Here is a 13,105-nt window from a genome sequence, read left to right on the forward strand (position 1 = left end):
ACGTGGAGGAACTATTTGGGAAGGATTAGGAGGTGCGGCCTTGCTGGTAGTGTGTCACTGGGGCGGGCTGTGAGGTGTCAATCACCCAGCGGCATTCCCAGCGCACCCCCTGCCTCTGTCCGCAGCTGCAGAGCTCTCAGCTTTGTCCTAAGTTGCTGTAGCCATGGTGCTCTGTCAGCAGTAGAAATGTAACCAACACACATATTAAGGTTACTTTTTAACCTTAATAAAATTAAGGGACATAGAAAATTTAAATTCCAACTGGGAAAGGTTTTTTAAAATCTCAGTGATTTATCACATCCAAGTTATCCTAATTTTCAATAATGAACAAAAATTGATAATTATTAAATTACTTTATGTGCTTCACTAAAATACAACATTTTCCATATATTGGAACTTATGTGGTAATTTCCCCCAAATCAATCTCAATTCAAAGCTAACATGCTTCAAACTTGAAATGGCTAGGAAAAATCTGGATTTTAAATAAGGTGTTTCTGGGCCCACTACTTGCCATTTGATCTAGACAGAGGCCCTTCACCCTCACCAATCACCAGCTCAGAGTTTCTGGGATGTTACTTATGCCACAGCGTGCTAACTGGAGAAGGGACAAACTATCGGTCGGCACCTGTGCCACAAGCTGAGCCCTCGCCAGCACTCAGTGCAGCTCCTTCCCAACAGGGCTGTCCACTGAGAATGCCAATGATATAATTTAACTAGATGACCGAGCTCTTGTTCCTACAAAACCCGGAGTTCAATGCATCGGAAAGACTTCATAAGGACCACACACACACACACACACACACACACACACACACACACCAAGTTGAACTGATAAAGGAAAGACCAGAAAGAAAAAAAAAAGATCTTAATTACTCAGGGTAATTCCACACTCATACTGTTGGTGTCTTGAAGGTCCCATTTTAGTTTAATAAAACTAACCCTAAACCTGCTGGGGATGTCGTTATGTGGTGAGAGCATTTAGAGCACACTGGCTCTGGATGTAGTTATGTGGTAAGAGCAGTTAGAGCATACTGGCTCTGGTTTCATTCCCGAGTATTCCCCCTTAAGCAGCAAAATAAAATACAATCCTACACCCTGAACCCAGGCATAGTAGCAACTGACCATAACCCCAGTTCTTAAAAAGCTGAGGCAGGAGAGTGAAAAAGTTCAAAGCCAAGCCGGGCACGGTGGTACGTGCCTGTAGTCCTAGGACTAGCAAGGTAGAGAGCTAGATTATCATGAGTTCAAGGCCAGCCTGGGCTATGTGAACTGTACCTCAATAAATAAATACATTAATTAGTAATTAGCAAAGAAAAAGTTCAAGTTTAACGGAGTACATAACAAGTCCTTGTCTTAAAATATAAGACCAAAAAAATCATTCAATGGAAAAGAGCTAAATAAAGATTACTATACAAAAATAATGGCCCATTAGTTTTAAAAAAAAGAAAAAAACAAGCAAAGGTAATGTTGAATGCATTTCAATTTAAAAAGTCGTCTTAAAAGGCACCAAAATTCATTAAAAAAATACAAGCAATTAAGCCCCATTTCTGTGGACCTTATAATACAGGGACCAAATTTATAATTTTTTGCAGAGGGCACGGCATGATCACGGCTCTGCAAACAACCCGCACTGGCAGGGCAACCTAATGTCCATCTGTTTATTCCAGACTGCCTGGAGTTCTCACTACTTCCCATCTGTGTATCCGGAGGAAATTACTTTCTACTCTGTAAGAGCTTAATTTAGAATGGTTCTGGATCCTTCAAAGTTTGGACGAAAGGTACTATGCAAATAGACGGTAAATCTGAACATCGTAATGCTATTTGATCAACAGAACTATTAACTGTGACTAACTGTCTGAGACGGCAGCTAGCTTTGGTAAGACTTCCATTTTACGGTGTGCAGTGAACTATGTAGCCCAGGCTATCCTCATGTCTGAAGAAGTAGCCCTTGTCTCTGCTCAGAGAGCACAAGTACAGAATGTACCCCATCTCATGCTGCTTCTCTTCTCACGCTAGTTTAAAATGGGTCTTTGGGACCAGGAATATAATTCGGAAGCAGAACACTTGCCTAACGAGTCTGAGGCCAAGTGTTTGATCCCAAGCCCTGCAAAAGGTGTTTTGATTAAAATAATAGCAATGGTTGGGCACACAGGCCTTTAATCCCAGCACACAGGAGACAGAGTTCAAGGTCTACAGAGTGAGTTCCAGGACAGCCAAGGCTGTTACACAGCAAAACCCTATCTTGAAAAACAGAAAACAAACTATGTAGTAAACAGCAGGAAAAGTAATGACAATTAGTGATCAAAACCGAACAGGATCGGCGAGGTGGCTCAGTGAGTAAACTTGCCAGCAAACCCGATGACCTGCGTGGTGAAAGGAGAGCCGGCCCCAAGAGTTGTCCTCTGACCACCACGTGCTCATCATGATGTGAGCGCACCCACACACAGCTAAATAAGTAACATATGCAACTTTACACATTAAGATAGGAAGGTAAACTGTGTTGGGAACATTATTTTAAGTTGTGTTACTTTTATGTTGCATTTGTTTAACTCTGTGAAGCTGTGATACTTTGCCTGTCTAGAACACCTGGTGGTCCAATAAAGAGCTAAAGGCCAATGAATGGAGAGGCAGGAGAAAGGACAGGTGGGGCTGGCAGGCAGAGAGAATATACAGGAGAAAACTGCGAGAAGGGGTTTGGAGAAGAAATAGGCCAAGAAGGAGAAGGACACCAGGGGCCAGCCATCCAGCTACACAACAATCCACAGATTTACAGAAGTAAGAGAAAGGAAAAGCCAAGAGGCAAAAGGCAGAGGGGATAATAAAAATTAAGAAAAGCAGGCAAGAAACAAGCCAAGCTAAGGCCAGACATTTATAACTAAAAATAAGCCTCCAAGTGTGATTCCTTTGGGAGCTGGGTGGCGGGGCCCCCAAGAGTCCAACATCATACTACTACGAAACTCGGCATGGTGACACACTCCTTTAATCCCAGCAACACAGAAGGCAGAGGTGGGCAGATCAAAAATTAAAACCAGCCTCAGCTATACCAAGTTCAGGCCGCCCTGGGCTCCACGGGACTCCTGGCCTTGTTTCAAAAAAAATGTTAAAACCAGAAACAGGAAAGCAATAAAACAAAGGAGCAAAGTGTATCATAAACTCTGAAAGGAATTTACAGATTACCTAGCAGCACTAGTGACTCGAACACAAAATTATTAGATTTTCAAGTAGCCATCCACAATTTTTTTGTCTACACACACACACAAAAAATGTTAAAAAAAAAATGGAGTGAAGAGACAGAACTATAGTCCAGGTTGCTTTGAAATCTGCAATCCTCCTGCCTCAACCTTGTAAATTCTGAGATTACATGTATGAGCCACTGTACCTAGCCAGTGTTTTCCTTTTGAAGTCTTGAGTTGGCTGCAGTTTGTTATAATGTAATAAACCAGAGTTCACACTGAAGATACAGTAACTAGTGACTTAAGAGAGTCTGGTACACTACACGGGAAAATCCTGGAGTCCTGGTCACTGTGTTTGCATGTGGATCAAGGCATGCCTGGACGCCAACATCTACAATATCCCAGACGCCAACAACCGCTTCTTGATGCTGACAACCTTTAGCGGCCATGCAGGGCTGAGGACGGCAGACCTGCAAGGACTAATCAGCTGGAAACCTGTAATGGCCACTTCAAATTCTAACCTCCCACCCCAAAAACATTCTCTAAAATGGCTTAGAAAACTACTTACTACTTACAATTCTGCGCTAGCGGGAAACTGCCCTTACTCCATCTTCATTCATTTAAAGCTCCTGGAAGTCAGAAAGCATGAACTTTTTACATGCCTTGTGTCCAAACTAACCACTGCAAACAAGCTGACTAGATTTGAAGGACAGCCTACATGGAAGGCACAGCCCTTGACCTGAAGTTGCAGGGGGCAGACCCAATACTCAGTTTATAGTCTTTCTTTCCTTTTTACTTTTGCTAACTTTTAAAACATTATTTATTTGTTTAGTGTGTGGAGGTCAGAGGACAAATTCTGGAAACCAGTCTCCTTTCACCATGTGGGTCAAGGGGACTGAACGAATGTGGTCAGGCTTGGTACCTTTACCCTCTGAATCTTTCCCTACAGCCAACCCTTCTTTCAATGGCTTGCAGCTTTAACCCAGACCTACCAGACTCACTTCTGACTGTCAGAATCCTCTAAAAGTAAAGGTGTGTAGCCATGGCACCAGAAATGCCCATGAATGCTCATTTAGGTTCTTTCTGTACCTAATGCACAGTTTGAAATTTTGGGTTTTCCGAAATTAGTAAAATTCTCAGGAAATACTTTATAATATTGCCATAGCAATAAGAGGCATAAGTTGTTGCACTGTCTTGAAATTTGACATTTAATTGTTAGAATTAAAATATCTCAGGATAATACATTTATTAACTAATGTAACCAATTCAAAATAAGATGCTAATGACCTCATAAAATTTTGGTAGCTTCATAAGTCAGGCTATATCCAAATTCCTTCCAGAGCACTGTGGATAAATCTGCTCCCAGCACTTTAAGAGTTCAAGATGGGTTTGTGTTTGACTCTCCCGAGAACCCCTAGCATTCTGACTCCGCTGCAGGTTCCAAGTAGGGCTCACATCTCATTTCCTGACAGAGGAGAGCACGTCCCAAACAAGGGTCTGTTTCCTCTCCGCTGCCCTGGCACATTCCCGTCTTCCTGCAGGGAGACAGCGCTGCTTCAGACTCCACCACTCCTGAAGCCACAAAGTAAAATAAATTCTACGGGGGAAAAGTGCCCTGGCGGTAAACTTAAAAACTGTAAAGTGCAGTTTCACAAACCATCTTAGCCATACATAAAAATAAATATCAAACCTATGTCCTCACCACCTGGTTTTTAACAGATAATAACGTATTTCAAATTTGCTTGGCTCCACAGCCCAGGGTGGCCCTGAACTTGCAATCTCAGCCTCCCAGGTGTCTGCCGCTGCCCAGTTAGCTCGTTTTCACAGAAGAGAGTGACAGGTGGAGTTGCAGGCAGCCGCCCACTATCTCTAAAAGCACAGCTCGTGTACACTCTTCCCCTTTCTGTGCTCTCAGTAGCCACGTGCAGCTAAGTCAACAACACTATGTAAACACACGTCGTCGGCACGGGCTTCTTTCACTGGACATAAAGTGAGCGTGGACCTAGTTAATTCCCTTTTTCATCAGGGGATGAGGACATCCAACTGCAGGAATAAACTAGAGCATCTATTTTCCTACGGATGTGCTGTTGGACTGTCCTACTTCAGTTCTGTTTTAAAGAGCTCTACCATGATTCTTGTTACACGTTTGTTCAGAAAGCTGCCCTAGGTTTAAGCTAAGAAATTGGCTTGGGGACTGGAGAGATGGCTCAGTGGTTAAGAGCACTGCCTGCTCTTCCAAAGGTCCTGAGTTCAAGTCCCAGCAACCACTTGGTGGCTCACAACCATCAGTAATGAGATCCGGCGCCCTCTTCTGGCCTGCAAGCATATATGCAGGCAGAATACTGTATACATAAATAAATAAATCTTTTTAAAAAAATTGGCCGGGTAATATTTAGATGGTGGAAGGAAACACAGTGCTGAGTGAACACTCCAGATGCCCTCACTCCATCAACATCTTAACCCAGGGGTCACGTGAACAAGAAAAAATATAAACACTTGATAATTAAGAGAAAGATGAGTTTGTCAATTCAAGGACTTAAAGAAACTACTGCTAACCTTCCGTCTGGGTATAACTCACTGGCGGCAAAATGAACTGCCAAAAGTCCCATCTTTTACTTGTATCTTCTGCAAACTTACAAGAACTGCACAACTGCTCAGGAAAGTTCTCAACAGCTCACTGATTTCATTATTATTATTTTAGTCACGCATGGTGCTGCGTGCTTGCAGTCCTAGCACCTGGAGGGCTGAGGCAAGATCGTGAGTCCAGGGCAGCCTGGACTACATATCCAAAACCAAACAAGATCAAACTAAAGGCCTAAGCTAGACACACCACCACCATCACACATCCAGAGGAATCGGGGTCCTGACAGGGAATGAGTGTAACACCAAGAAGAAAATCCTCATGCTTTGGATGTTGCTGGTTACCATGATTTCCTTAAGGACTGACATTAAAAGCTGCCATTTTTTAATTACTAAAAAAATGAATGTTTGGTAATTAATTAAAGAGTTAGGAGTTAAAAAAAATTGGGCTTTCTAAAAAAAAAAAAAAGAAAAAAAGAAATGCCAGGCTGGGGAGACTGCTCCACATAGCGCCGACTGCACAAGGAGGAGCCCCAGTCTGGGTCCCCAACATCCACGTAAATCCAGGTCAGCAGCCTCTGTGTAGAACCCAGCTCTGGGGAGGAATGGTAGGAAAGACAGCAGGCCACGGGAGACAGGAGGCTCCCTGAGGAGGATCCCTGGAGCTTAATGGCTAGCCAGTCTAGCTGGAACAGTGAGCTCTAGAATCAAGGAAAGACCCTGTTGTGTACATAAATAAAAAAGGAGGGACAGCAGCAGACAGGTGTTGGCCTTTTAGCTTCCATACCTATGTACACGTGTAAACACGCCGCACATCCAAGCTAGGTGTGGGAGGCGGAAGCAGGATGATCAAGACTTCAAAGCTTTGGGGCTATAAAGACTAACGAACGAATGAACGAGAAAAAGAGAGGGGGAGGGACAGAGGGGGGATGGAGGGAGGGAGGGAGAAAGGAAGGAAGGAAGATCCTCCTACCAAGAAAAAAAAATCTGTCTTTAATACAGTTGGAATCTGTGATAAACATTATCCTGCAAAAGTTCTAAACAGAGCTATGGTCTGGCAGTTACTGAAGCGCTCACAACCCTCCTCCCAGCAACTGCAACAGAGTTCGGATGTCATCAGGACAGGCCGCTGTCCGGGCTACCACCCCCTACCTTCCTCCCTTATTCAGCTCACCCTGGCCAAGTCTCATATTAACAGAGTTAAATTTGGGGATTGGGTAGAGCAGTCTACGAATGCTTTATTGCTTACGCAGCTTGATGTCTAAAGGTCTTGTCTCCCAAATTCCTACTGAAAAATGGTTCTCCAGTCTCCAAGATCTCATGAGTCCCTGAGACCATCCATCCTTGTCAGAGCAGGATTTACAATCCTGTCCATATTAAGAAACGCTAGAGCCAGGCGGTGGTGGCACACGCCTTTAATCCCAGCACTCAGGAGGCAGAGGCAGGCGGATCTCTGTGAGTTCAAGGCCAGCCTGGTATGCAGAGTAAGTTCCAGGACAGGCTCCAAAGCTACAGAGAAACCCTGTCTCAAAAACAACAAAGGGCTAGAAAAAAAAAAAAAAACGGGAACTTCACGGTGAGAAAGCTGCTCAGTTGGCAGAGTGCTTGCCTAGCATGGTGGAAGGAGAGAAACTCTGGCTGGTTGTTCCCGAGCTCAACTTGCTGGCAAGCACAGCACACAGCCTAAATAAATACAATTTTGAAAATATTTAAAGCATGTGTCTAGATAGCCTTGTGCCTGTAGAAAGGATTGTTTTGACCTTTTTATATTACCAACTACTAACCTACACAATGCCCCATAAACCACTTTGTGATCTCATTTACCAAAGAAAAGTTCTTTAAATAAAGTATATGAAAATATAGAAATGTATATACTTAACTAAAAATCTTTTTTTTTTCTTTCAGATGTGGGACAGGGAAGTGGAGGTGGTCTTTTATAGCCCCAGGCTAGTCTAAAAGGGATGTGTAGCCAAGGATAACCTTGAATTCCTGACCCTCCTGATTCTTTGCTGAGCTTATAAGCATGCCTAAATTAATATTTTAAACCCTTTGAATACTGTAACTTCAAAAGTCACCAACATACACATGTGTGTGTTTTATATATATACTAATATATAACATACATATATTTTATAGAGAGAGAGGGGGAGAGAGGAAGAGGGTGAAAGGGGGGAGAGAGAGAGGGTGTTAAGACACTTAAACACACCCCTCTTAGGAAGCCTTTGTTTTGTTTTGTTTTCCCTTTGGCATGGGGATCTTACGTGCAGCTCAACTCGGGCCACGCTGCCCTAGAACTACATCACCCTGGCTGTTCTCCCACTTGAAATCTCCGACTCAGTCTCTGGAGTCGGCAAACAAGCATCACTGTGTGCCCAGGTGAGAAGCCATTCTCTCTCTCTCTCTCTCTCTCGTTTTTTGTGACAGGGTCTCACCATGTAGCTCTGGCTGTCCTGCAACTCACCACGTTGACCAGGATGGCCTTAAACTCACTAAGGTGTCTCCTTCATCACCTGTGCCTGATTCTTTAGCACTCAGGAGGCAGAGGCAGGCCAATCTATGAGTTCGAGGCCAGTGTGGTCTATAGAGTGAGTTCAAGGACAGCCAGGGCTACACAGAAAAACCCTGTCTCAAAAAATAAAACCAAAACAAACAAATCTTTTCTTGGGCAGGGTGTGGTGGTTCCTGCATGCAGTCCAGTCCTGAAAAAGTGGAGCCAGCCTGGTCTACAGAGTGAGTTCCAGGTTAGCCTGGGTAACGGTCAGGTTTTGTGATGGTGCCAGCCTTGGGTAGGTCTGAGGAGGTACAAGGAAGGCAGCTTTGGGTATGCCTGGCCCCATGGCTCCCACCTCTGGAGTGCTGTGGTCACAGGTCCTCACCTATCCACGCCACATCATCCCCTGTACGGATGTCACCAGCACAAAGCTCCTGATACAGTCCTTCCCCTGACTTCCCTCAAACAATGGGGTGATATGAGCCACATAAACCCTTTTCTCCCCAAACCGTGGTGCTTATCAGCCAGAGAAGCAAAGCAGGAGAGACTGTCACAAAGCAAACCATCCTTCTCTCAAGCACCACCTCTGCTCACTGGAAGAAAGAACTACAGAGAGTTCTTGTAAGCTGGTGGCATTCTTCAGAAATACTCTAGGAAGCAGTGATGGACAGATGGAGGCTGTGATCCCAGCACTCCAGACGGGACAACAGGACCAAGAGTTCAAGGCCAGCCCCAAAAACTCAACTGTACAGCACGTTTGAGGGGAGCCTAGGATACATAAGGCTACCCCCCCCCAAAAAAAAAAAAACTCAGGATCAGTTACTGTTGTTTTAAACTTATCTAATCACATAAAAACTAAAATCAGAACTCCAGCAATATGTCACTATACCCTTTACCCTGACAGTCCAACTGCCCAAGGTAGGGTATGTGTGGTAGCACACACATGTAATCTCAGCAGCCCAGAAAGTAGGGGTATGCGGTAGCACACATGTGTAATCCCAACAGCCCAGAAAGTAGGGATATAAGCGGTAGCACACATGTGTAATCCCAGCAGCCCAGAAGCTGAAGCAGGAGAATCAAGAACTCTAGACCAGCCTAAACTACAAATTGACCCTGTCTCAAAAAATAAATAAATGTGGTTTGTGAATACTATTCAAGTTTTCTTCCCAAATTACCTCGGGTTTATTTTTCAATTTAACACCAAATTACCTGTTGATACTATAGACACTATTTTCAAATTTTCAAGAAACTTATCATATTTACTTCTTAATTATTTTTCATGAGGACAACTCAAGGTTGTCAGCTCAGTCCTTTCATCGCTGGGTTTCAGGAATTAACTAAAGTCATCAGGTTTGATGACAAGTGCCTTTACCCACTGAGTCATCTCACTGGGCCATGTCTGCAAACTTTAAGATTATAAAACAGCTTTGAATTTTCTTATTTAACTATAAACTCTAAATCTACCAATACTAGTCATAATTTAGGAAGTAACAAGTATTGACTAGGTGTAGATTATATCAGCATATTTTCCATATTAAAATACCTTTATGAAATGCCAAAGTTACTGGAGGACAACTTGAAATCATTTTTTCCTCTACATAAAAATCATAAAATTATTTAAGATGAAGAATAGTTGTTTTATCAGAGACGGTCAATAGAGAAGCCTATGTCCTCATGTTCTCTTTAGGGTCCCATTATCTATTGGTGACTCTAGAGAGAGAAGCTTGTGCCCATCCTTAGATGTCCATGGCCCTTGCCCACTCTTTTAATGCCTGTGCTTAAATCTGTGTCTTCTTAATAATCTCCAATTTTGTTCCTTTCAAAATATTATTGCTCCTACCTCTTAGAAAACAAAGGTCACTAAGTAGCCTGACTCATGATGTACTAGATATTGGTCATTACTCATGGCCCGGGAACAGCAATCAATGATGCATGAGCCATACATGTAAAAGTACTAATACCAAGAAAGTCTAGGGTAGAGGCAAAGAGACTCAAAGACAGATGTGTTCAAGATATTCCAAAGCCTAGGACTCTTAACCATCATGCTTCTTTACTAAGGTTAAAATACTATATTTCACTCAGTGACCGCCTATAATCCCAAAATTCGGAATGCTGAGGCAGGAGGGGAGCCACAAGTTCTAGGCCAGACTGAGCTCCACAGCGAATCGCTGAATCAAAAATATGAAATAAAGAGCAAAATTTTCACTGATCTCAATGTATATGATAAACACACAAAAACCAGAAAAGTACGGCCTACGGCTTTGCTGCGTTTCTGTACCTGCTGAGAAAAAAAAAAAAAAACCTACATCACACAGCTTATCCTTAACAGCCATCTAAGAACGGTTAGAAATGTAAGAGCAACAAATAGACTAACAACCTGAATTTGGGTACAGCAGTTATTCCCCGCTTCCATCCTAAACCAAAAAGAAAGCGCTTCCTTGGCCACCCCAGTTCAACCAGTGTGCTTTTCCTCTCTGGTCACCACAGAAGTCCTATATAGTAGCTTGCTTCTACAGATCCACAGCTATCTGTCTGCAAAACAGCCTTGTTGCCTGGAGGACCAACATCAGTGTGAGGACCATTTCCTCCAGATCGCCCCTGTGTTCTTTTCCTGCCTTCAGGATGCTTATTCCCTCCTCTGGAGGATCACTGCATAGGATTTGGCCAAACTACCAATTACTAATATCAAAGTCCTTTTTTTGTTGTTGTTGTTTTAATTTTCCACAAACGCGGTTCCGAGCCACCAAAAGCCCCCGTCCACTTCTCACCGCGATCTGCATCCTGGGGGCAAACCCACCTCGGGCACTCAGCGAGGTTCAGCCGCTTGCCAGCTCCGCGCCCGCTGCGGGCAAACAAGAAACCTTCCCGAGCGAACGGGCGGAAAGCGGCGTGGGCGGAGGCGGGAAGAGGGGACACGGAGGAATCCCACAGCCGGACCACGGGCAGCAGCAGGGACCCGGGCCGAGCCACCGCGTCCGGGGCTCCTCCACAGACAATCGCGGTGCCCGCAGCCCAGCGCAGCGCCCGCTCGCACACCTCGGCCGACCGCCTTCCGACCCAGGGACGTCCCGGACCCGCGCCGGCTCACCTGACGCCGCCTCAGCTCCGCGCTCTCCGCCCGCCCGCCAGCCCGCCAGGCGCGACTCCGGACCGCACGGCGGGGGACGCCGGATCAGCTGATTCACGGGGGCGGGGCCTCCGGACAGGGGCGGGGCTGGAGGAGGCGGGCCCGCGGAGTGGGTGGAGCCAACGGGAGCGGGTGACGGCGTCCGGCAGGAATCAAGATTGCTTGGGACGCAGCCGCGCCTGCGGGCAAGAGAGTGAGCTAGGGCGGAACCAATGGTCCTAGGCCGCACTTTAGCAGCAACGGAAGACTTAGGGGACGGACCGGGCGGCCTCGCGTTTCCACGGTAACGGTAGGCCGCGGTAGGGGTTGGAGGCTTCTGCAAGTTTGGTTTCCTCCTCGAAACTGGAAAGATGCAAGAAAAAAGAAAGAAAAAGAAAAAAAGAAATGAACATCTTACCTCGTGGAGTATGACTGCACACGTCTGCAAGCCCAGCACTTGTGAGGCAGAGATCAGCCTGAGCTAGACGAGACCCTGTCTCAAGAAAAAAAAATCACAAAGAAAATGAAAACACGAACTATCTTCAAGCTTCGTTTATGGCCTGTTCCCTAACGATGATCGCTTCTCCCCCCCCCACCCCGCCCATGACGTCATGCCTCCACGAGTGTGCGTGTGCCGCGCGTCCACCCCAAAGGGTAGAACAAGGCGGGAAGGATTCCCTCGGGGCTCCTCAATATAATATACAACGCTAAAATGGTTTTGCCTGCCTCACAGTTCCGCAGCAATCCGTGCTTGTCCTGGTTCCAGCACTCTGCACCCGTCAGCCCTCCCTGGAACATTACCCGGGAACACAGCAAGAGCGAACTCTGCTGCTAGGCAGTGTGCATCGCTGGACCTACAAGCTGACGCTTACTCCATTTAAGATAGATACAGACTCCGGATCTAAAGCTCCTGTATACAGGGCCCTAACTGGTTCCTCCAATGTGACTACATTAGGAAGGAGAACCAAGGGCTCAGTCCCCTCCCCACCCTCACCACGAGGTTTAAATAAAAGGCAAGAGATATGCTCAGGATGGTATGCCCATCATAAACACACCATACCTCAGCTCTTGGTCTGTCCTGCAAAGCGGACTGACTAGTTGTCCGCTGTTCCCTCTGATTTCAACGGGAACCTCATCTTTTCCTTCCCCAACAAGAAACTGTTGAGGAAATTCTAACTCTTGGGTCCCGCTATCCTATTAGTTTAATAACCTAAAGGAGGGGCACAAGTGTCTCTCCTTAGAAAACCTCTCAGGATGGTCACACAGCTTCAACTGAAACATCCATGTGACCAAACTGTATTTCTGAGCCTAAAACAGTCCCATCTGTACACCGGCTCACACTATCTCCTGTTCCCTGCCCCAGGTAACCCCACCTTCACACGCCCTAACCTCTTCCTGAACTCTAGCCTACCCACCTCTTTCAATAAAAATAAATAAAAATAAAATCTTCATCTACATTTCTGAGGAAAGGGGACTCCTGAAGGTGAATTTCCTTCCCTTTCCCTAAGTACTGTTGAAAATCTCCCTGCAACTGAAGCCTTCCTTTCCCACTTCTGGAAAGAGATATTGGCTCCTCCCAAACTAATCCTTCCCCTGTGTAAAGGAATCCTTCTAATCCATTTAGAGACTCGCCCAATTTTTTAAATTCTTTTCTTCCATCTCTCAATTCCACTTCTCATTCTTTCTCTCCAATAAATGAACTGCTGTGTTTTCATTTTTAGTTATTTCTTTCTGCTTCATCTCCTGTGCAGCCTA

General features: G+C 45.1%; 1 protein-coding gene across 7 annotated transcripts in view; it reads right to left on the minus strand.

Annotated features, from left to right (window-relative positions):
• Positions 1-11,431, minus strand: part of Als2 (alsin Rho guanine nucleotide exchange factor ALS2) — a 59,980-nt gene extending 48,549 nt beyond the window's left edge. For 2 of the 7 annotated variants that reach the window (XM_038315196.1, XM_038315190.1), the window contains exon 1: positions 3,749-3,902. The gene's annotated coding sequence lies outside the window, so the exon portion shown is untranslated. Of the gene's footprint in view, positions 1-1,984; positions 2,004-3,741; positions 3,904-11,041; positions 11,061-11,332 lie in introns of those variants that run through there. The other 5 variants (XR_005283726.1, XM_038315191.1, XM_038315194.1 and 2 more) reach the window with 5 other exon arrangements.
• Positions 11,432-13,105: the final 1,674 nt, after the last annotated feature.

This window comes from Arvicola amphibius, chromosome 18 (genome assembly GCF_903992535.2).
Source record: "Arvicola amphibius chromosome 18, mArvAmp1.2, whole genome shotgun sequence".
Taxonomy (NCBI): Eukaryota; Metazoa; Chordata; class Mammalia; order Rodentia; family Cricetidae; genus Arvicola; species Arvicola amphibius.